The sequence below is a fragment of the Gorilla gorilla genome, chromosome 5 (assembly GCF_029281585.2).
Source record: "Gorilla gorilla gorilla isolate KB3781 chromosome 5, NHGRI_mGorGor1-v2.1_pri, whole genome shotgun sequence".
In the NCBI taxonomy this organism is placed as follows: Eukaryota; Metazoa; Chordata; class Mammalia; order Primates; family Hominidae; genus Gorilla; species Gorilla gorilla.
This window is the reverse complement of record NC_073229.2, coordinates 160,093,455-160,116,886: the sequence shown is the minus strand read 5'-3', so window position 1 is coordinate 160,116,886 and position 23,432 is coordinate 160,093,455. Positions and strand designations below refer to the sequence as shown.

Sequence of the window (23,432 nt, the reverse complement as noted above, 5' to 3'; positions counted from 1 at the left end):
GATACATGGGTGTACCTTACTGACTCATATAAAATGCCACTCTGGGCTTGTGTTTTCTCTTACCTTACCCAGAGTTGTATGTGAGGAAATAAAGGCTTGAGAGATCTTGAGGTGGCAGTTTACAGGAGGGTAAAGGAAACAGGAGTTAGAATAAACAATGTTAGTAACAACTTGGATGCAAGATTGACCTTATGCAATCTCTAAGGTAAATCCCCAAGATTTATTTTATATAACTACAGTAAAAATAACCCTCATGAATTGAGTTCTAATACTAATGCTCATTTCAGGTATATTGAATTGAAGGAGGGAGAGAGTTCTAAACTGCTTGTTCTCAGTCTGCTCCAGTAAGTTTTATTTTTCATTGTTTTGGGGATGCTTTTGGGAAGGATAGGAGGAGTGGTGAGTCTTAGAGGTTGGGATGAAAGTATAACGGGTATTTTTTTATAGTAGAAAAGGATGTGGAGAACAGGGTAGAAAGAGACTCTGATTGTATTAATTTAGGATCTGATAATATTCGTCCAAATTTGATACACTCACAACCTACCCAATAGCTATGACTTTTTGGTACCTGGTTTAATTTTCTGTGAAGGTATTAGAATAAAAATTAGGAGATATATTCTATTTATTTATTTTCACTGGCAAATCAGCCTTGTTTCTTAAAGAAAATGGAAACCTGTTTTTATAAAGAATTACTGAAGTAGTTTTCCTTGAAAAAAAAATCTTCAGAATGTCCAGATGATGGATATATTATGCTATGAAAATTTTAATATAGGGGAACATCTCATAATGGAAACAGCTTAATAAGCAGGGAATTTCCATGCACTGATTTCTGTAGAAACTCTAGTAGTATTTTTATTCCTTGTTTGGTTACAAGCAATGTTCTCTTGGCTTTTGTTCAGGGTTAAAGCTTACAAAACTGCCTGTTGGGTTCTTTCATCGTTATTGTTGCCACTGGAAGGGCTTTTACCACCACTTTTGAACTCTACAGCCTCCTGAATATATCTGTCCATCTAAGAAAAGGATTAAATTCAAGATAACCCTTGTCATCTGCATGCTGCCACATGGTTAGGATGAAGACTGACACACGAGACAAGTGATGGTAAGTTGGAAATAGCCTGTTATCCAAGAAACGACAGTTATTTTCTTATTTTATACTCAAAGAAGTGTGAGACTAAACCAAAATATTGTCGTCTACACTCACTGACTTTAATAGGCGATCCTCCTCGGGGCCTGACCACCCCCAAGCTCTTTCTGTCTTACCCTCTATTATTCTTTCAACAAAGCTTGAAAATGAATAAGGAACTTTGCTGGCACCTCCCAAGAGAAAAAGAATTCACCAGTGGCCACTACCAACACCACATTGTTTATCAGAACATAAAGTTCGGTTGAAATCCCGCAGTGACGTCATCCCCCAGCACTTACTGATGAAGCCAGGGACAATTCCAAGACATTTTCAATGCGATTGGATACTCTGCGCAGGAAATGGTCAACCAGCTTGTACTTCAAAGACGTTTCCTCTACTTAGGTTGTGCTTAGCTCTTAAAAGAAGTGGAAAGGAACCTAAATCACAGACTCAGGCTAAGTTGATTCTTAAAAAGATTCCAAGGGAACTTCATATGCTGTGGTTATTTTTCTGTGGGTTGATAACTTGATGTAATTACTGGCATTTAGGTGACTCTTTTTCTGAAACATCGTTAGACTCATGGAGACTTTGCTCTAGGAATGGAAAAACATTCAGTATCATATGGGTGACACAAAAATAGTCCAGAGAGACTGGTCTTTTAGGAGGTGGAGCTGCAAGTGGTTTGAAAAGCAAATTGCCCACATTGATGGGGAGGGTCATGTATACCTAGGTGTTGAAAACTAGGATCAAAGAAATAACTTCTCAAAAGACTAAGAGATCAGAAATTTAGGATACCTGTATTTAGATGGAAAAAGAAGCATGGAGAGGACTTGACATGCTATATGCCAGCCTAGGTGTTAAATATTTAAACTTTTTCTCATTCTATAATCTATGTGTTCTCTATTCTAATTGGAAATGATATGAAGCAGATATAGGCACATTTTCTATTTATAGAAATGCATTATGATCTTGAATTCTCTTTTGCCAATGAAATTTTTGGATGACACGACAAATATTCTTATAAAATTATTAAAGAAAATGACTAAGCTAAAATTAGTGAAGGCTCATGATCACTTTTTAAAAAATCTGAATGTTTCAACATTATCTAGGATAATTAAGACAAGAATATAACCTTTTAGGGTCAGGAGACCTAGGTTTAAGTTTGGTTTTCTTATTTATAAAATAAGGATAGCAATATTTACTTTAAAGATTTCTTGTGAAGGCTAAATGAGCTAATTTTAAAGAGTTCTCTAAACAGTAGTGGTAGTAATGATAATAATAATAAAAACAACAGATGAGGCAGAGTTTCTTCAGTGCTTACAATGTGAGGGGCACTGTTCTGTCCTGTATTAACTCCTTTAATTTTCGCAACTCCTTCGTGGATCAGATACTATCCTAACAACCCTTTAACATATAAAGTCAGTCATAGAAAGGTTAAATAATTTGCTCAAAGTCATTTGGTTAGTAAATGGCAGGATCAGAATTTAAACTCTCTTCTATTTTGTGCTGCTTCTGCCCACGCAGTTCATATTGAAACACTAGGAAAAAGAAAATATAGTATGCTTTGCCTAAAGACCACCTATGTAATAAATATGACACAAGTAATCTAATGAGGCTTATGTAGTCACAGTAGGGATGTACTACTGTCATGTTGAGAGAAAATCTATATGTGGTTGTAGGGACTAATAGAGCAATTCACAGTGAGGACATGATTAAGTGTAGAAATTTTTCGTAACATTTTATTGGGTGGCAGTATCTTCAATATTTCTTTTTTCTTAGCAAAGTTCTTCAAGAAGTCATAATAAGCCACAGAGTTACATTGGTAACATCTGGAAGACTGGTTCCCTAGGTAAGCCTCCTAAAAGGCCTCTTGTTAGGTCAAAATGAATAAAGGGTTCATTATCTGCTGCCCTTATTTTTCCATTGAAACTGAAAACTTTCAAAAAAGGAGGCGTTCGGTAGCACAAGTGGAAAGATTGGCTTGGATTGTTCTCTCTGCCTATTATAGCCAGAGGAGTTCTTTTGTTTTGAGAAGACATTTATGATTCTTTCCACAAGCTGAACACACATTTACCCGGGAGAATAACTCCCATACTCAGTTGAACCGAAAAAGTGATATAATAATACTTTGATACTTTCATATTTCCCTTTATTAGGAATAATAATTTGGGGAGTTTTTAAAATGAATACATAAGGCAGTTAGCTTTAAAAATTTCCCATAATACCGCAGAGGAAATAAACACAACACAAAACAATTCCCATGTGAAAACATACTAGCCAACTTATAGTGATAATCTGATCGGAAACACTTTGTTCATTATAAAATGTTAGATACTATATTTCAAACATGAGAGAAATCTGATAGTAATCCCTGTCCACGCATAAATGGAATGCCTTAAAATGCCATAAGATATTGTATTTCCACCTTAAACACCTGTGTGGCATAAGTCATCCACAGGAGCTATCTTTTATAATAAAAAAGTAAACTTGCTTTAAATAAAATTGAAATTCCAAATATTTTTTAATTTATTTAAAATTTATTTATTTAATTTATTTAATGGACTTTCATCTTACAGGAGGGGATATGCTGTCTTTTGCAAATACTTTCACTCTGCTTCATAGCTGCACATATTCTAGTAGTGGTACAGAAACAAAACTGGAATTCTGGTTTCAGAGATGACACCAGATGTGAAAGATAAAGAAAATGTCTTAGGCCTAGTATACTTATGTTTTTTTAGATTCATAAATAATGATATGGGTAGCTTCCATTCCCAGCCACGACAAAATAATCAGTAATGATGAATTCATCCAGCCATAAACTATTACAAAACTGAACAAAATGTTTGAAGCAACTGTTTCAGATGTTGGAAAACATTCAGAGCAGAATTATGGTTCCTAGGAGAAAGGAATACCATGATAAGAGCCCTCCAGTTGCCCCAGCTCTCTGTCTAGGCACAGGGAGGAGGAGCCAAAGCAGAACCCAGGGATCTTGCTGACCTGAGGAGGAACACACTTTGAGTTTGAGGCTAGAATTTTGAACCAGCCACCCAGAGAGAAGAGAACTAGAAACTGCATAGAGAAGAAAGACCAGAAATCTGCATAAAGGTTCTTTTAAGACTTGGACAAATATTAACCTCCTCATTCATGTCCAGGGAAAAACTACAAGGTACAACAATGTAGATCTGTTGGGGAGCTGTGAGTGAAATGAAGATGCCAGGGCCGCAAAGAGCTGGGAGTCACAAGAGTTCTGGCCAACCAAAGGAGAGCGGGCTCACCGACACCTTGGGCATGCAGCTGAGATCTCCAATCACCATACTTTAAGAGGGAGGCCACTTTAGCCCTGCAGACTATGTCCTGGCAAAGCTTATTCACAGGCCTTAAAAGAAGCAACTGATTCATAAGTAAATTAACTTCCTACCAGGGCAAAATCCAACAATTATTAAAGGAAGACAAGAAAATCCAGATTCTCCAGTTAGGATTCACGGTATCCAGCATATCAAAAAATTTTACTGGATGTGCAAAGGAAATGAAAAATTTAACTAACAACAACAACAACAACAAAAAACAACAAATCAATAGAGGCAGACTTCAAATGACAATGTTGAAATTAGCAGATGAAGCCTTTAAAATAGCTATTAACAGCATATTTAAGGATTCCAAAGAAATATAATGGGTAAACAGATAGCAAATCTTAGTAGAAAACTGGAAACTGTAAAAGACAACCACATGAAACTTTTAGAATTAAAAAATATAATATCCTACGTTAAAAACTCATTGGGTAGGGCTTAACAGCAGACTTGACGCTGCAGAAGAAAAAAATAAGTGACGTGGAAAATTTGGAAAAAAAAAACCTATGCAAACAAAGAATAAGAAAAGGTTGAAAAAAATCCCTGCAGACTTTTTGTAAAAATCTACAAATTAATTTTAAGATGCACATGGAAATGCAAAGGACTTACAATAGCTAAAACCATCTTGAAAGGAAACCTAATGTTGGAAACTGTTTGATTTTACAACCTGCTATAAAGCTGCAATCATCGTAATAATGTAGTATTACTTTACCATGCACACACACAAAATTTTATGTATTGTAGACCTAAATTAAGTGAAAACTACAAAGAAGGAAACATAGATTATCTTTGCAACCTTGGGGTAAGCAAAGATTTCTTACATAGAACACAGAAAGGATGAACTATAAGTATTTTTTGATAAATTAAACTGCCAAATTAAAACATCTGTTCATCAGATACTTTATAAGATATGAATTACATTAAATACGTATTATAAATTATATTAAAAATATATTATAAACCATGAAGATATATTATACTTCTCTCAAGCCACACACAGGAAGAAAACATTCTGAATATATATCTGACAATGAAATTGTACGTAGAATATATTTTTTAAAACTACAAGCCAATCAATTAACTACAGTTAGTAATAAACAGATAACCCAATAAAAAAGGGCAAAACAGGCTGGGTGCGGTGGCTCACACCTGTAATCCCAGCACTTTGGGAGGCTGAGGCAGGTGGATCATGGGATCAAGAGATCGAGACCATCCTGGCCAACATGGTGAAACCCCATCTCTACTAAAAATACAAAAATTAGCCAGGCGTGGTGGCGGTCACCTGTAGTCCCAGCTACTCGGGAGGCTGAGGCAGGAGAATCACTTGAACCCAGGAGGCGGAGGGTGCAGTGAGCCGAGATCGCACCATTGCACTGCGACCTGGGCAACAGAGCAAAACTCCATCTCAAAAAAAAAAGAAAGAAAAGAAAAGAAAAAAAGGGCAAAAGACTTGAGTAGATACACTTCACAAAGGAATAAATACAAATGGGCAATAAGCACATGATTACTCATCAGAAAAATATAAATTAAAACCACCACACACCCATTAGAATGGCTAAACATAAAACAACAACAACAACAACAACAACAAAACCAGAAGAAATTGTGGCAGCATGTGGAGCAACTGAAACTCTTATGATTGTGGGTGGAAATGCAAAATGGGAAAGTCACCGGGAAAAACAGCTTGGTGACCTTTTATAAAGATAAAATTTACCTACTTTATGACAGTATATGTGTATATACAGTCCCTTTTTTTCTTTGCTTTGCTTTCTTTTTTTTTTTTGAGATGGAGTTTTGGTCTGTTGCCCAGGTCGCAGTGCAATGGTGCGATCTCGGCTCACTGCACCCTCCGCCTCCTGGGTTCAAGTGATTCTCCTGCCTCAGCCTCCCGAGTAGCTGGGACTACAGGTGACCGCCACCACGCCTGGCTAATTTTTGTATTTTTAGTAGAGATAGGGTTTCACCATGTTGGCCAGGATGGTCTTGATCTCTTGATCCAGCTACTTATTCAAGAGAAATAAAACATGCCTTCACAAAAATCCTTGTACAAAAATGTTTATAGTAGCTTTATTCATAGTAGACAAAAACTGAGAACAACTAAGTGCCTATCAACAGGAGAATGGCTAAACAAATTGTGGTTCATCCATCCAAAGGGAAGCTCCTTAGCAATGAAAGGTAATGCACAGCAGTCCCAGGCTGCAGCTCAGATGACCATCAAACTATATCAGGCTGGGAAAAGAAGCCAGCCCACAGACAGACACACATTCCGTATAATTCTACATGGATGAAGTTCTTCAACAGGTGAAACTAATCTATGGTGGAAAAAATCGTGACAGTGGTTGTTTGTGATGGAGGAAATTGACTGGACAGAGCATAGGGCGATTTCCGGGGGCCTGGCATGGGTCTATACCTGGACGTGGTGTGTGTTACATAAGGGGTGCGCACTTGCCAAAACTAAACCAACTTTGACACGAGAACATTGTACAGTATACGAATTATACCCCCCAAAAGGTCTATTAATGGTATTTGCAAGAAAACGCAAATTAAACCAACAATGAGATGCACCTATTAGACTTGCCTACAGGAATGGCTAAAATTAAAAAGATTGACAACATCAAATACTGGCAAAGATGTGGATTATCTGGAAGTCTCATATGCTGCTGGCAAGAATGCAAAGTCTTACAAGGAGTTTGAAAAACAATTTGGCAGTTTTATATAAAGGTAAACATACACCCACCCTCTGACCCAGCAATTCCACTCCGAAGAATTTATTTAAGAGAAGTGAAAACATAACATCCACACGAAGACCTACATGCTGTCTTGGCCACTTTATATGTGACAGACAAAACTCCAAATGTCCGTCAACTGGGGAATAGGCAATTAAATTTTGGTATACACACATAAGAATAATAATCAGCAATGAAAAAGAATACTGATGAATGCAACAATAGGAATAAATCCTTTTTTTTTTTTTAATGGAATCTCGCTCTGTAGCCCAGGCTGGAGTGCAGTAGTACAATATTGGCTCACTGCAACCTCCACCTCCTGCATTCAAGTGATTCTCCTGCTTTAGCCTCCCAAGTAGCTGGGATTAAAGGCACCTGCCACCACACCTGGCTAATTTTTGTACTTTTAGTAGAGATGAGCTTTCACCATGTTGGTCAGGCTGGTCTCGAACTCCTGACCTCGTGATCTGCCCACCTCGGCCTCCCAAAGTGCTGGGATTACAGGCGTGAGCCACCACGCCAGGCCAGGAATGAGTCTTAAAAGCATTATAAAAAGGGAAATAAGCCAGTCCAAAAAGCTATCTGCTGTATGATTCCATGACTTGGGAAGGCAGATCTATAGGGACGGAAAGCAGTTCACGTCAGTGCTGGGAAGTGGGGTGGGGCAGGGGTTGACAAAAAATGAGCACAGGGAACTTTCTAAAGTGATAGAAATATTCTAGATTCTGCTTGTGTTCTATATGCAGTTGTATATGCTTGTCAAAACTCAAGGAATTTAAAAGGACAAATGTTAATGTATATAAATTATATGTCAATGAAAAGGTAAATAATTTAAATATCCAACATCAGTTTTTCTTTCTGAAGTGGCAACTACATATCAACACTGTTTAGAATACACGCCTGTGGAAGGTTGAGGCATGAGGAGGAAGAAGTGACAAGGCTTAAAGCCACAGACAATAAGAAACTCAAAATCCTCTGGCTTCAACCCCATGCCAGTGAGGCCAGTGAGATCTCAGACTCACTCAACGCTATACTCCACTCAATTCATTTCTGGAAAACGTGTGTCAATCACTATGTCAGTGATGTGTGGGTTACAGAAAAAAAGTGGCACAGTTGTTTTTACTCAGGAATTTACGGTCTTAGGAAAATGACAAGCTCATCATTCTCATACTGGGAATGATAACATGAAGTAACATTTTATATCTGTTCTGGTGCTTCAAATGGTGTAAAGTTCTGCCATATAAAAATAATGCATATTCTTTCAAAGAACAGCTTTTTAAAAATTACATCAAAGGTGATAACAAAAAACTAGGGTTTTATTAAAGAAAGCATAATTGTTTTAATTTTAAAGACAAATTATCTGGCAACTCTTGCCAGTACATGTTAAATGAAAAGGAAACTCTTTTTTTCTTTTACTTTTTAAGAACTCTTTTTGAATCAAGGTACCTACTAAAAGGTGGGACAGGCATTGGTAGGATGTTAATATGAGAGGTCATGTCAAATGGAAGACTGGCAAGATCAAAGCCAGGAGGCATAGGTGCTATGCAGTAAAGAGTGACTGCAGTAGTGGACGCTGGATTCCAGTCAAGCTATGTTTTCATACTAACATGATGAAAAAATAAATGAGTGGGTCAAAAGGTCCAGCAGGAACCCTGGGCCTTAGCAAGCAGGTGAGGTGGCAGCACCTAGCTGGGCATCTTTCATGGTGGTTAGCAGCACAGGCCCTGGACTGGAATGGCCTGAGTTAAAATCCAGACATTACCAGCTGTGTGACATTGGGTAAGTTATCAATGATCTGGGAGACTTAAATTTTTATATCTGGACTATGTGGGGTGGTAGGAGGAGGAAGTGCAAAATCAATACTCAATTTATAAAGTTGTTTTGTAGATTAAAAAGATAATTATGTGAAGTTCTTATTACAAAGTTCCTGGTACACCTAAAGTATTCAATAGATGTTTGTCATTATTATCAATGCAAAGAGAATGGGATTTAGAGTCAGAAGACATGGGTTCAAGGGTAGAGTGAGCAAGTTCCCTGCTTTGCCCAGGATGTTCTCATTTCTAGCACTGAAAGTCCTGAGTGCTGGAAACCCCAGCCCAGGGCAGACAGGATGGTTGATCCCCTAAATTCTGGCACTACCGACTGTGTGATCTTGGGCAAGCTCCTTAAATTTGGGCCTCATTCTTTATCTGTAAAATGGGAATGATAAAAATAGATATCTATGATGATGAAATGAAATAATGCCTGTGATGAAATCTATGTAAATTAAAAGCTATTTTCAGATATTAATTATTGTTACTAATAGCCCAACTGTCTCTATTCTCCTAAAGACCCATGTTTATTTTTTCCTCTCAGCTGTTGCTCATTTTATTTTCCTTTTCTGGAATGCCCTTCACTTTTCCATTCATTCAGCCAGTGATCTCTCCTGCTTGTTCTCTCAGTTTCTTCTTTCAGTTATATTCTTCCTTTAAATCCCCAACATTTAGAAATATAGTCCCTTGGTATCCATGGAGGATTTGTTCCAGAACCCCTGCAGATACCATAATCTGCAGATGCTCAAGTCCCTAATATAAAATGGCATAGTATTTGCATATAATCTATGCACATCCTCCTGGATACTTTAAATCATCTTTAGATTACTTATAATACCTAATAAAAAGTAAATGCTATGCTATGTATGTAAATAGTTGTTATACTCTATTGAGTTTTAAATTTGTATTTTTTTATTGTTGTATTTTTCATTTTTTTCTAATATTTTCATTTTTCCATGGTTGAATCTGCTCATGTGGAACCCAGGGATAGAGAGAGAGAACTGTACTAGGTAGGAGATTCTTCCAGTGATGCCAAACTCTTGATGTATAGCAACTCTTCGCTTATGCTGGTCACAGCGTTGCATGCATGGACATTTACATGTGTTAATGTGTGTGTGGTGGAAAGTGAGGGCTATGTTGGACAAATATAAGCACTTTTACACTATTTACTTTTGGAAATCTCTTCCAGATAGGAAATTCTATAGCTCTAGAACTCCTGGCTTCTTTTCAAAAATATTCCATGTGTACTTTGGGCTCACAGTGGCCACTTGTCCTGCCATTCAATATAAATATTATGTATACTACAAATGCAAGGCACATATGAAATTTAAAAATTTCTAGCAGCTAAATATTTCTAGTAGTCAAAAATATTATACAATTTTTCATGAGATATTTTACTTTTTTTGTACTAGCTCTTTGAAGTCTTGTAGTACATCTCAATTCAGAGCTTCACAGCAAGAGATCAAAATCTACAAGAGACTTGTAGTTACCATATTGGATAGTGCAGATTTGGACTTTTGTGGTTTTCTGCATAGATTCACAGTGCCTGACCCCTAATAATTAGACCATGTCTTCTCATACACAGCAAACACAAAAACACATAGATAGCATGGTGAAAAATCATATTCAAACACAGACTTAGGAAACTGACATAATAAAACAGCAGAATGTTTCTGGGTCAACTCAAGGATTTGCATCTAAAGTCTACCATAAACTTTTGTAAATTGTTTATATCACGTTGGTTTAAAAGTTTGTTCAAAGATGCACAAACTATTTGTTGAGTGTTGAGAAAATCCTATTCTTGGTTATAGAAAAAGAGGACTTCACTTTCCCCTGGGGAGAAGAAATATATGATGTGTGGTGGCCAAGGTCATCCAGTTGGTCACTGAAGAAAATTCACCAACCATCCAAAATAAGGGCAGTTAGGGTTTGCTTATATTTTTCCCTGAACAGCTGTGGGTGTGGAGATTTAATGGATCACCTAGAATTTTCCTGCCACAGCTAATGATTCATAGGGACAGCTTATGAGTTAATTAGAGCTCTCCCAGCCTTCTTGCAAATAAAGACTATGTTTAATGAGATGTTCATTGTAATTACTGAATCCCTTTTTATAGCCAAATGTTTTTGCTTTTTAATTCTTACATTTTAAATATTTTTCCTCCTGTGAAAGATTTATGTACACAGGGTAGAGCCTTGTGTTATCAACTGCATAATTACTGCCCCACCAATCTGTTTTTTAAACTCCTTCTTAGTCATGCTTCTGAGACCAGAATGTAGGTTAATTATGCAGAATGATGGTCAGATATTTTCTAAGAATATGGGGTTACTCTTGGGGAAATTTTCATTAATATTCTCATAAAATAATCTCCTTGGCTGTGTGGAGATAATGCAATAAAAAAAAATTTAAAAATTGCCAGGGGTTAGATGCGGGGGCAGGGGGTGGTGAAGGTAGTGGGTGGAGCCGGGGTTGTGGGAGGGATGAGTGGCTGGAACACAGAAGATTTTTAGGGCAGTGAAAATACTCCATATGGCACTATAAAGAAGGATTGATATCATTATACATTTTTCCAAACTCAGAATGTACAACACCAAAAGTGAACCCAAAGGGACTCTATGGACTTAGGATGATAATGATGTGTCATTGTAGATGCATCAACTGTAGCAAATTTGGTGGGGGATGTGGATAATGGAGGAGGCTATGCCTGTGTGGGGGCAAGTGGCTTATGGGGAATATATCTTCCTCCAAATTTTGCTGTGAACCTAAAACTGCTGTAAAAAAGAAAGTCTTTAAAAGTGAAAAACAAAACAAAACAAAAAACAAACAATTAGTGAGTAGTTACTTGTACAACCTCGGTGTTACTGACAGTTCTAAAGTGCTGACTGTGATACTGGCTTGTAGAGGAGTGGGACCTGTGGATACCAAGATTGTCCCAACACCATCTAAGCACAGATATTGGTAAGTGAGGAGTTGGATCCCCCTTGGATGTTGTGGTGGGTAAGCTTTGATGTTCATACTCTTTGAGTTTCACACCCTCCCTGGTGAACTTAGCCGTGTTCACAAATGACTGTATATTGGTAACAGCTATATCGCATGTCAGACATCATTCCTAAATTTCAAACTCATATTTCAAGTGTCCTTATTGGATATCCTCACCTGTTCCCACAGATACTGCAAAAGCAATACACCTGTCAGGATTTTAGGTAGCAAGCAACAGGAACAGTCTCTTGCAAATGTAAGCAGTAGAGGGCGCCATTACAAGATTAACTGGCTCATAGTGCTGGAGAATTAGATGTGAGCTCTTCAGCCCAGAGCTAGTCCCAAGATCACACCTGCGTTTGCCGAGGATCCCAGTCTACGGCTGCTGACCTTGCAATGCTGTACCTTGCACTTTTGTCTCCACCAGCATTGGGCTCTGGACCCCACCCTATCACCAGGCCACTTTTGCGCAGACACTTTGATCTTCCCGCAGCAACTCCAGAAAGCAGTTAAAAATTCTACTTGGTGAAATATAAAATAAAATTAAAAATATAAAAATAACATGTATGATTATTATGAACTATCATACAAAGAGAATATTTATTTATTTATTATTTATTTATTTATTTATTTATTTATTTTTGGAGACAGGGTCTCACTCTGTGGCCCAGGCTGGAGTGCAGTGGCATGATCTCGGCTCACTGCAACCTCCACCTTCCCAGTTCAAGCGATTCTCGTGCCTCAGCCTCTGGAGAAGCTGGGATTATAGGCGCACACCACCACTCCCAGCTAATTTTTGTAGTTTTGGAGTTTCGCCGCATTGGCCAGGCTGGTCTCAAACTCTTGGCCTCAAGTGATACGTCCACCTCGGCCTCCCATAGTGCTGGGATTATAGGAAGAATATATAACTATTAATGCACAATTTAAAGAATGATCAGAGAGTACCCATGTTCCCATCTTCAGTGCACGAAAGAAGGTATGACAGCACCACACCTCTGAGATCCCTTCTGTTTCTCTACACACTCTCATTCCTCTTCATCTATCCACAGGAAATGACCACTCTGAAATTTTTTTTCTTTTTAAAATTTCACAGTAATTTAACAACAATTTTACATGCCCCACAACAATTCAAAACACAAAGTCATTTATATTAAAAGTTAAGGAACATAACTGAATTCTCAAATATTGTCATGACTAACATAAGATCCAAAGTTCACTTTGAGAACTTAATGTTTTAACTAACAAAATCCACTTATCTTGATCATGCATAGATTAGTTTATAATAATTGAAAAAGGCAAATATTTCTAGGTACTGGAGGTACCAGGTAAACTTGTGGTAAATTCTCTGTGATTTCGTTCATACTATAACAGACTTTTCGACTTGATGCTGGTGTTTTTCTGACCATTCAGAAATTTATCTTATTCTCTTTCTTTTCTTTCTCAGTAGACCCACCTACATAGGTATTCCCCAAGCAGCATATTATTGTATGTTGCCTGAACTTTTTGCAAATGGAAACAAATTGGATACTTGTGCTTCCTTCTTTCAAACTTAGATTTTCAAGTTTCCTCCATTTTGAGATATAGCTCTATTTTATTCATTTTGCCTGTGGTATTGTACTCTAATGTGTGAATATAATACAATGTACTTATCCTTTCCCCTCTTGGTAGACATTTCAGTTGCTTCCAGTGTTTCATTTTTGTTTTTTTAAACGTATTCTTATAAATGTTTTTATACAGATACATGTAAATGTTTCTTTAGGTAAATATCTAGGAGTAAACTTACTGAATTGTAAAATAGGTGATGACAATAGTTTCTAAGGAAATTGGACCAATTTACACTCCTAAAAGCAGATGATAGGCCAGGTGCGGTGTCTCACGCCTGTAATCCCAGCTCTTTAGGAGGCCAAGGTGGGAGGATCACCTGAGGTTGGGATACGAGACCAGCCTGACTGATATGGAGAAACCCCGGTCTCTCCTAAAAAAAATACAAAATTAGTCGGGCGTGGTGGCACATGCCTGTAATCCCAGCAGCTTGGGAGGTTGAGGCAGGAGAATTGCTTGAACCCAGGAGGTGTAGGTTGCAGTGAGCCAAGATCACACCACTGCAGTTCAGCCTGGGCGACAAGAGCAAAACTCCATCTCAAGAAAAAAAAAAAAAAAAAGCAGTTGACAAACCTTCTTGTTTCTTCATAATACTCCACAAAATATTATCTAACTTTCAAATTTCTGCCAATTTGGTAAATATGAAATAATATCTCCTAAGAACTTAATTTTGTATTCCTGAGATTTTCAGTTACAGCATCTTCCCAAATGTTTAGGGGCCATCTTCTATTTCCTTTGATATGACATGTCTTTTCAGTCTTTTGCCCATTTCCTCCCTATAGGAGGAATGAATATCTTCTTTATAACAAGTCTATCCAAGAGCAGGATATATCTGTCTTTATTAAGGTTTTCTTTAAAGTTTTTCAAAACTGTTTATTCAATAAGTTTTATAATTTTATCTATAAGAGTATTACATGTATTTTTAGGAATATTCTGTACTTTATATCCTTGTACTAAGCTGTAAATGTAAATTAAAATTACATTGTCTAACTACTTTTTCTAGGCATATAGAAACAGTTAACGTTGTACATTCAATTTTTAACCAGCACATTTCTAATATTCTCTTATTAATTAGAGTAATTTGAGATTTGCAGGCCTGAGCATAGCAGAGTAGCTTGTATTGGACTAATTCTCCTCTGACAACAACTATAGAAACTAGACAAAATATAAACAAATAATTGACTAAAAGCACCGCTGAGCAACCAAAGCAAGCAGAAACTGGAAGAGGCCTGATCCATGAAAACTAAGCTCTGTAATTCTTTGGGGTGCCAGGGGAGAGAATCCAAGTAGAAAGGCACAATTTTACTGGTTTAAGGAAACAGAGGTCAGAGTTTAGAGCTGCTAGAAGAGTTGGAAATGGAAGGTATTCTCAAAGAAGAGCCAGGTGGAAGGAATGTCAAAATCTCTCTACCAAGTCTTCTTAAATTGTTGGCTGACTCCTAAATCCTGCATGTGCAGGGAGGGTCTCCAGGAATTTTATAAAAAGCGGCAGCAGAAAACTGTAGCTAGGAGGCCAAATGAGAGCTGAGCAGAGATTTCAGCAGAGATTTCCTGATGTAGGAACAGAGTTTGCAGTTCACCAAGGACCAGCATTCATCAGTTGCTTTCCTCTGACCTTGCCATGTCATTTCAGAGATTTTCATGAGCTGGGAAGAATAGGTAGTTGGGCAATTAGGGGTCAATTTAGCTGGTTAAGTTTGGTTACCCTACCAACTATATAATATGAAAGGTAAAAATGCATTTAGACTCAAACGATTTCTCATTAACCACCTTTCCACAATGACATCCTGGGAAAAGCCTAGAGGATTAAAAAAAAAAAAAAAAAACCTCATTAACATTTGAGTCAAAAGAAGAAATGTAAATGTTTCTGCTATGAAAAGTATTTGTATGAGTCATTACATCAGGACACTATATAAGTACGTTCATACCATTTAGTCAAGCAAGTGCTTGCAGAGAATTTATATATAATCCAGAACTTCAAGTCTCTCTTACTTTAATTTGAAGAATAAAATCCAACAAAAATAACAAAATAGGGAAGACATTTCTAGCGTCTTCCTCTTATGTGGTATAATCATCTATAATCTCTATTCTTGGTAGGTGAGATGGGGTGGGCAAGAGCTGTAAGTTCTGTTATCAGAATATCCATTTGGGAATGGTGTAAAATGATGACTGTTCAGAAGACTGAGACCTCGACTGATGGGATAATAGCTAAATATCAAACAGCAGGACAAAGGGAGAGCTTGCAGTTTCCCTAACTTTGTAAAATCATAGCCAGTAGATCTACAAGTAGTTCAATGGGTAAAGATTTTGCTTGTTTTGTAAAGAATCTGAAACTTTTAAAATAAACTTTAAGATGTCACAAATCATTCTGGCTTTCTCGTTAACCATTTATACAACAAGTTCTCTAAAATGCTTCTTTTTCAAGCTTTTTACTGTCCTAACATGGGCCTTATCCACAGACCCTGACTAAAATATCCTGAGTCTCCACCATAGGCCTGCTCTGCGGAGTTCCCTAACTCATGTCATTGTGGGCACACTTCCTGAACCGTCACTTCCAAGCAGCCAGAAAGAGAAGGTTGTACTTTTGAAACAGCAGCGTCCAGTTGAAAAAACTGGGCTGAAGTTTTCTGAACATATGGGACTCTTCTTTATAATTTGAACAAAGAAGAGGAGGAAAATTACAGGGTCACCGCAGCACAGGGCAGGAGAGCTCCCTTCTGTCCTTCTGCTTCTCCTCAAACAATCCAGCAAAACGATGCCTGCGAACACCACTCCAAAAGTGACTGGCACGCATTCCAGCTGCTCGCCACACAATCAGTCCTTTCTGTCCAGAAAAAGGCCTGGGATTCATGCTGGCTTTTGCGTAGTGCGTTTAGCGTCATGCTGGCCCACTCCCCACGCCCTCGCACCCACACAGAGAAAGAAAGAGAAACATGGCAAGACGGGCTGTGCTCGGCTGACTGTTAGGAAGGCATTCAGGTACTAGGCTTCCAAGATGTTCGGCCATGTTCAAGCTCAGCTTTAGTGACATATTGCACATCTGCAATATTTTTATAAATTACAATAATCCAAAAATAAGACAGGAATGTGAATTCTCTGAAAGAGGCAACGTGATGATTATAGTGAAAGGAGACCGTATTGGATGTTTTAAGCATTTAGCCACAACTAAGTAAAAAGACTTTGGAATCTGGTTAGTGTTTCTCTTTTGTCACTTCCCTCCTGCTCAATTTTCTTATCAACCATTAAAAATGTATTCACACACACACACACACACACACACAACGCGCGCATGTATGTATGCATCATAACACATTGAGAATTACATCAGTCTAAAAAATGGGACTATTTTACCAAAAAATAAAATAAAATTCAGGTCAATTTACTAAATGCAACATCTTACTTGGAAAAAACTCTCAAATATGTTAGTGGCACTTGGTTGATTTTTTAGTGCTTTTATTTTCAATCAACTGTATTTGCTACACTGATACTATAATGTGGTCAGTACTGGCCACATAATTTGCAGATTCTACTGCAAAATAAAAAATGCAAGGTCCCTTGTTCAGAAGTTATTAATGATTTCAAGATGGTGACAGCAAAACGTTAAACCAACCAAACATGAGCCTTTCTGAGTATGGGACCCTGTGCAACTGCACAGATTCCATGCCCGTGAACCACCCCTGAATGTGACTTCCAGGAATCCTAAAAGTTCTGTCACCCAGCTTTACAAAGAGGAAATCAATTTTACTTCTGCAGAAGGTAAATGAACTCTATGAGGTTAATGAACAGCAGTGAGTCATATCTTGTGTTACTCATGCAGGATGGATAGGAATGGCCAGTCTCTGATCAGGTATACACAGATCTCTTCAGAGACCCTGTATATCCCCATGAAGGAGAGTCAAGTTAAGAAATGCATTAAAATTTTGTCGATGCTATGATTAAAAGTAAGACTATGTCCCCACACATGTCAAAGTTATCTTACATCATAATGTTTGATATAATATAGTTAATATCATACTATTAGAAGACCATGAGATGGTTGGAAAGAGAATTTATTGAGACCCCCTTAATTGACAGTTGGTTAGAAATGTAATCAGAATGCCCATTTGGAAATGGAGAAAGGATGGACTGGAGTAATCTGTTGTCTATAAGTATTTCTGGGTTTTCAAGGGGTTGTGGTGGCGTGGAAGGTAACGGAATTTGCAAGAGCAAGTACATAAGCAAAGTGGGCTCTGTGTTAGGGTGAGAGAATCTCTGGGTGATCCCCATTTTTCATATGTATAATCAGGCTCAGCCAGCAACAAGCAGAAAGCTGCCATCAGGCTAATAAATGATGCTCTGGGGTCTTGGGAGCATTGGTTTCCAATTCCAGGTGGAGATATTTACTTATTCTCACTTGCCACAAGGTCAGGTGCTGCCCCACTTTGCAATAATTTAGTCTTTGGCAAAGCAAATATTCTGGCCTTAAAAGCCTTGAAAAAGTCCAGTTTAAACATACAATTTCTTGCCCATTCCCTGTGGTATTTGAATATAAATAAGACATTTGATGTGATGGGAACAAACTCTGAAAGGAGAACAATTTAAATCCAAACTGCCTCTTACTTAATTGGTAATATTTTTTAGGAAAAGCATTCTATTCAAATAAAAAAGGGAAAAATAAAGCAACTCTAAATCTATACTGCATTTTGCTTTGGAAAAATGAAAAGTACTTTCTTACAGATTTCTCATATATTTCACCTTCTAATGTTTACAGAATGGTCCTTCTAGGGCATCCTATAGAGGATGCCAGTTTTCATTTCTGTACATGCTCATGAAAAACTATGCAAGTTCATGCAAAAGTTTTCTATTAATTTCTCTAAAAATACAAGATTTTGTACATAAAATACTGAACTCATTTATTACCACTTTAAAAAGGAATTTAATGTTTTGATGCTATTTTAATTATAATGCATGTGCTGTTCACTGGAATTATGTCCCAATTTGTTCATGGACCTCTTTGGCCCTGAACTTGAAGGCAGTCCTTCCAACACAGTTTGGGCAATGCAGACTGAAGTAGAATACTATAGGAGAAGCTCTGAAATGTAGAAATTTGCTTTGGTTGACATTACCCCTAAACAATTTTTAGAGCTTCCCCAATATTAGGAGAAACTTTGTGTGCCCCTCATTCTAGCTCAGACACTAAACTGAGTATTTCACTTGCACATACTCCTGGAAGCAGCATATTGGAGTACAGGAAGTGTAGGTGGTAGAAACACACAGATGGGTTAGAACTCAAGCCTTTACCAAGCCTTACCAGCTGTGCAATCTTTAGCAAGTGATAACCTCCCTACAATTCAGTTTCTTCATCCATAAAATGCCACTGATACAACCTTTGCTTATACAGTTTTTGCAAAGATGAAGTAGATGTGAGGTGTCAAGTACAGTGTTTGGGCCAGTTTAGGTGCAAAGAAAATCTGAATTCCCTCCCTTATCTTTGCCCTTTGTTTCCATGTCATTATTCCACATTACCTAGTAACTGACTCTACTCAGAGCCTAGAATAATTAGGCATCATTAAATGCTTTTTGATTAGAAGAATTATTATCTAGATAGCATTGTGGTTAGGAATACAGATATTGAAACCAGACTGCCTGGTTTGGAATCTAAATACCACTTACTCAGTGCTGTGACTTTGTGAAAATTATTTAACCTCTCTCATCCTGTTTCCTAATCAGTAGAATGAGGAGAATAACAACATCAGCTTTACAGGGTTGCTGTGATAATTGAGCCAGTATGTGCCTATTATATACTAACAGCTACATTTCTATTAGCTATTTTTCTTCTTCTAGTCATAGTAACAGAACTATTTGACTTATTTGTGAAAAGCTGAGCTAACAAAACACCAGTTATATCTGCTTGTCAGGTAAGTCCTTTAAAATACTTCCAAGGGTTAAGCAATAAGCCAATGATATACAACATCAATTGCAGGATTGAAGAACAAATCTAGGATCAAAATAAGAAAAAGTAGATGTATTTTTCCAGTTGTCCATCTGATGATCATTGATCAACCTTCTATATTGAAATTAAGCAGAGGCCACAGCAAGAGGAAATATTGCTTAGAGACTGCTCAAGAATCTCAAACATTCTGTGTTTCAGATAACTATGGACTCTTTTATTTGGTGTGTAAAAAGGAGATTTTGCTTTATTTTCCACATTATGTCTATTGCTGACTCAGGGCACAAAGAAGAACAAATTGTGTAATTTGAGTTGAGAGCAATCATTTTTGCAGTTGTTCTTTAAAAAAAGAAAAAAAAACCCTTCACATAATGAGCCAAAACTTGCCTAGAGATCTGTGTGCTCTGCTTCCATTGACGTCACTTGGAAGTTGTGTGGGCAGAAATTGGCTGACTTCCTCCAGCATGTCTTTTTGAAAGTTGAACATATTGAAAAAATGCACCCTTCTTATCCCAAACTACAGTATGGAGAAGAACATCATAAACAAATTTTCTGTTTACGTTCAAATGAACAACCATAAAATTCTGAGAGCCACATTTGCAAAGTAAACCCTCTTAGTGTCCGGTAAGAGGAAGGATGTCCTCTCTATTTGAAAAGAGAATCGTAGGGTGTTACAGCTGAAAGGGCTTTAACGATGATGTTCAACCAGATATGGAAGCTGAAACTCAGAGATTCAGGAACACTCCCAAGGTCAGACAGGGCCCAAGGCTGGATTAGAATGTAGGCATTCTGCTTTCCAGTTCATTGCTCAGCTCAGGACAATGGGATGTGTAATAATCATTGTGTCTGCACACTTCTCTCTCATTATATAAATCTCAAGCACTGAGGCAACTGTCCATGAAAACTAGGAATTTTGTGTACAGTAAAACTACCAATTGCTGTAAGTACAGTAAATAAGCATAGTGTGCTGGAATTGAATAGATTGTGGACACAATTGGAAACTCATAAAGTGCTTCTGCATACAGCTGCTCCCTGGGGTGTGCTGACGGGTCAGTTTGGAGCTTGACTTGTCCACCTAGAGCTTTCTCAGCTCAATGTGCTCTTCCAATCGCTGAGAGGCTACCTCTTGGAGACAGGAAGAAGAGAGTACCCCAATTCCATCTCAGCTCCCACCCCTTTCAGGTTTATTCTTGCAAAAAAAGGTCTGTACTCATTCAGTAATCTGCTGTGAGCTGGGCTGTGGCTTTCCACCTATTGAAAACATTATCAAATTCAAATATTTTAATAAAGTACCACTGTCTTTATTAAAATATGAGTAATTACAATTTCCCCCCCCAAGATCCCATATACACTATAGTCAATAGTGAATAGATGAATCATATAGGAGAATGCCTAGATTTATTATGCTCCTGAGTATACATTGTTACTTATTATTTAGCTAGTTTGTAAATTTAAATCCATAGGAGAAGCCCAAGTATGAATGTAGAGTTTTTCTATTTCTGCTTTGCTTCATTCTGCTTCTTCCTAAAGAGAAGAATTCTTTATAGGTAGAAGGTCATCCGCTCTGTGGCCAGCCAGCTCAAAAACCTTGGCAGTGGTTGCTACTTTAATTTCTTCATTAAACGTCTGTGATGGTCACATTTCTAGCAGTTCTGTAAGTGGAAGTCCAAGGTGGCATTCAAAACTCTTTGGGGAAAACACTTGGTAAAATTTTTAGAAGGGCCAACAGCATTCAAATTTATGGATCAAAGAACCAGATATTGAGAATAAAAGATATCGCACCAATCTAGCATAACTACTCCAGTTGAATGCTACCTAGACACTGGACAGGGGGCTAGGAGAATCTGCCACGATCAACACTGAAATAACTGAGAGCTCTGAGGCCAATCACATATCCTGTTAATTGGAAATACTGAGTATGTCAGTCTATCCTATATGTGAGAATTTTGAAAAAAAAAATACAGAATAAGGAAATTATCCTAAGGACATGTAGGAAAAAAGAGTTACTGTCATGGCTAAAAGAAGATATTTAATATTTGGCTCCTGAAATAGGCAGCAAGTAGACATGCCTTTCATGACACAGGAGCAGAAAGACATGAAAGGAATGGAAAAAAGAAAAAAAAAATCAGGATGAAAACCAAGCAAGAATTGGGTAAAATAGGGTAGAATTGAAAGAAATCTGTAAGTGCAATAGACTTATCTGAATTATCATTGGAAATAATGAAGGTCAGAATTAATACTATAGAAAACTGGATCAAAGACCTAGAGAAAACATTGGGAAATCTTTAGGAATGTAGCTAAAAAGGACAAAAAGAATTGAGAACAAGGATGTAAAATATAGCAGATATAAAAGAACATATAAAAAACCCACTTAAAGTTTACCAGTATTCCTAAAGAAGTATACCTATTTAAGGAGCAATGACCAAGACATAGCTAAAGACATATTTTTTGCACTAAAAAGATTCACATGCTAAGGTTAAACATGCTCACTGTGCCCCCAAGATATTACATTTTAATAAAAAAGAGAAGACTTCATGCTAACAAACTACCTCTCAGGGGTTTTCCCTTTTTAAAAGATAATGTTTTTTTACAAAAACCAGAACACACGGGGGAAAAGTTAGCTACAAAGGAACCATGTCAGACTAACTTTAGACAGTTTGTTTACAACATTAATTTCTTGAGGTCAGATAGAGAAATAACTAGAATTTGAAGTTTAAAAGGGTGTTAACAAAGAATTGTATACAACACAGAATTCCAGAAGTTATGTAAGGAAGTAACTAGAATTTTGACATTAAAGGATGTTAACAAAAAATCATATACCCAGACAGTTGCCGTCCATGGCATATGTGAGGACAATAGAAAGATTTTATCATATGTGCAATGACTTTGAAAATATACTACCCATGGGTGTTTCTTTAAAAGCTTCCAAAAAGATCTATATTTAAAATTAGAGAAATCCAAGACTACCATAAACAAAATTAGAAATCCAAAAACAAATTATTATATTTGTATACTTCTTTCATAAATAAGAATTACTATTTATATAGGAAGCTACACATACAAATAAATATAACTATCTCCATGGAAAACAGACGAGTATATAAACAGGCAATATGGAAAAAGACACACATTTTTAATAAGCCACTTTAGAACATGTTTACTCATACAAGTAATCACGGAAAAACTAATTTAAGCAAAATTATTTAATATCAGTTTTTAACTTATCTAACTGCAAGTTTACATATAGATCTCATATGTATCTATATCTATATTATATATACATAATAATCTATATGTAGACATATATAACCTTGCAATTGGATAAGATAGATATAAGTATACATAAATACACACAGATACATATGTACAGACATTACCCAGGTTTCAGGAAAAATGGCCGTCTTATTATTATTAAGATGAACATTGTAGAACTCTTCTGACATGATGTATTAGTCTGTTCTCATGCTGCTAATAAAGACTTACCCGAGACTGGGTAATTTATAAAGGAAAGAGGTTTAATTGACTCACAGTTCCACATAGCTGGGGAGGCCTCACAATCATGGCAGAAGGTGAATGAGGAGCAAAGTCACATCTTACATCATGGCAGGAGAGAGAACTGTGCAGGGAAACTCCCATTTATAAAACCACCAGATCTCAGGAGACTTATTCACTACCATGAGAACAGCATGGGGGAATCCACCCCCATGATTCAATTATCTCCACCTGGCGCCCCCCTCAACACATGGGAATTATTACAATGCAAGGTGAGATTTGGGTGGGGACACAGCCAAACCATATCATATGTAATTTGGTAACATGTATCAAAAATCTTGAAAAGGTTTAATACATTTGCCACTAGAGTTTTACTTCTAGCATTTATTCCCTAGGAAAGAATAATAATTTGTCCCTAAATTTAT

At 37.2% G+C, this 23,432-nt stretch overlaps 1 protein-coding gene and 1 long non-coding RNA gene across 2 annotated transcripts in view; one reads left to right on the top strand and one right to left on the bottom strand.

The window, feature by feature from the left end:
• PDE7B (phosphodiesterase 7B) overlaps positions 1-23,432 on the bottom strand; it is a 343,143-nt gene that overhangs the window by 272,550 nt on the left and 47,161 nt on the right. The window lies entirely within an intron of this gene.
• On the top strand, positions 79-3,635 carry LOC134758684 (uncharacterized). Its single transcript, XR_010134127.1, has 3 exons — positions 79-205; positions 288-344; positions 900-3,635. It is a non-coding gene; the product is annotated as an uncharacterized lncRNA (long non-coding RNA).